This window comes from Meleagris gallopavo, chromosome 7, assembly GCF_000146605.3.
Source record: "Meleagris gallopavo isolate NT-WF06-2002-E0010 breed Aviagen turkey brand Nicholas breeding stock chromosome 7, Turkey_5.1, whole genome shotgun sequence".
Classification (NCBI taxonomy): Eukaryota; Metazoa; Chordata; class Aves; order Galliformes; family Phasianidae; genus Meleagris; species Meleagris gallopavo.
The window spans coordinates 20,728,093-20,730,622 of NC_015017.2; positions in this window are offsets into that span (position 1 = coordinate 20,728,093).

The window sequence follows — 2,530 nt, forward strand, 5'->3', positions numbered from 1 at the left end:
GTGCCACTAAATAATAGCAAAGTAAAACATAATTTCTAAGAATCAGAGAGGCATTTCATAGACTCACTTGCAATTTCAGGTGATTTGTCAAATTTCATTCACTGTGCTAAAATAAAGATACTGCTAGACATATTGCATTGGAAAATTCTGGTGTTTCCATATATATCCTAGGCAGAAATCTACAAACACTTCTTTTCATCTCTTAATCTCTTGACGCCCTCTGTTAAGCTAAGTCTAATCCTGACGATAAATTTGCAAGATAATCATGGCTGAATAGATCCAGTGGAATGTTTTCTTTCATGTTATACAAAAAAAGAGTAAAGCTTTTATGAAATCTAAAATATGAAGAAATGTGTTACCCATTGATGACTGTCTTTATATTCTCACTTGTGTTTTGAGATGGGTTAACTTTTTGTCTCTTTCACAATGCTTTTCTCTTCCCATAAGTAGTTGTATGATATTATTCTCAATGAGTCGTATGGAAATACCTGCTTCTCAGATAGGGGCTTTGGTGTCGCTTTTTTAGTTTTCCTTATAGTTGCACAGGAGCTATTTTTATTCTGATTTCTCTTCTATTTTGATTCAGTTTTTCTTTTCATTTTTCTCTTTAGTCCTTCAGAAGGAAAGAGAGATTGGCCTATACCATAGAGGTCACCCACGCATGGCTTGTGATACTCTCCCCCATGGAATCAGACCATTATTTTTTTATCTACCAGTATACGTTTGTTTTTTTTCCCCACAAAGATAATCTTGGAAAAGTACCTACCACCTGAGATTGGAGTTTGTAGCTTCATACATTGCTTCATCAGATCCTTTGAGTCTTTTGTGTGCTTATCCAAATAATATAAACAGTTTGTAGTTATAAAACTGATGTTATCTTTATCCTTCAGTGAGTTTCTTCCCCCACACAGGCACCTTGAATAACATCAGAGGATTCCAGGACTTAAGCGGAAGTTGAGTCTGTTTCTTCTGATCCTGGGAGAGGAAGACTTAGGAAGTTACATATATGCTGTTGATATTTCTATCAGTCTCTATGTTCAGGGGTTACCACGCCCAGTAAGGAGATGGTTGTACATTGGCAGATGCTGGCTACTGTAGTCATTATGACTCAAAAAGGCAGAGAAGTGTTCATAAGGTTTCTTTCTGGCAGTGTGGTATCTGTGTACATCCTTTAAACTTCTGTCACCAAAATAGTTGAACAGGCTGGGGAATGTTCTATCTGCATGCTACTCTTCAGTTTAATAGAGCAAATTAGTAACCATTACTGGCTTGTCTTTTGTATTTATAGAGGCACCTTTGCTCATAGAAATGCATAGACCATGCAGTGTGTGGCTAACCAACAATATTCCTGTCTTTGCTCTGCCTTAACATCACAATGAGTTATTTGTTTTGGGCAGTGTTGTTGTGATATGGGAAAGACCTTATGTTAGAATATACTTTCTCTGTGTAATTAAACTATGTGGATTTCTTTGGTCCCTGTGTGCATCCCACTAGCTGTCAAATTGATAACCATTAAAGTCTTCAACTATAATGTTGAATTAATGTTTATGCCTCTTTGAGTAAGTTATTCTCCCAGTGGATGGCACACTGAGACAGCGATATTAACTCTTGCTTGGTATTACATTGCATGTAAGTGAGAGAGCAGTAGTAGTCCTCAGTTCAATGTCACTTCCTTTGTAGGTTTGTTGTTTTTTTTTTTTTTAAATTCCTGTTGAGTAAAATCTGCTGATAGATTTCCATTACTCTTCCGCCATAATCAGCAAATTCACTTTTTGTTTTAGTTTCAGGACCCATGGTCTCTAATGACTGAATTATACTTTAATGTGTGGTTTATGAAGAGAACATACTCTCTTGATTTCTAATCTTCATGTCTGCACGTAGCCATAGCTGAAAGGCTCAAACACATCTTCACATTATTACTTTATGAATATGATCAACACTATTTTTTGACAAAGTCACCGATTTATCTGAGACTGAAATTCATTTCCAAATGCTTTGACATAATGAATGCCTGTACGTAAAACCAAATGCATGGAAGGGAAGTCACTTGTCAGAAAAACAATTTTGCTAAATATTTTCATGTGTATTACACATAACAATCTAGATATTATTTTACTCGAATTGCTTACCTTAAATTCAGACAAGAAAACTTAGAGTATACCAGTGCTTATTGATGCTCTCTGCACAGTGTAGGGGATAATCGAACACCAGATACTACTCACTGTGGAAGTAGTTCTACTGCAGCAGCAGGTATTTGAACTGAGATACCTGTACACCCATGGTAAAACATACATCCTGAAAAATAAGTAATGTCAGTAATCTCTTTTTTCCACACACGTTCTTTATGATGACCTATCAGTTCTGAATGACTATTTCTACTTTTGAAACTTATTTCTGGCTTCGTTGTTTTATAGTGTGGAGTTCAGTGTTAGCTATAGAATATGTATTTCTACAAGTTTTTTCATGCATATTTAACTGAATTATCTTTGTGTCTGAATTTTTTTCAATAACAGAAGTCCTTTTTTTTTTT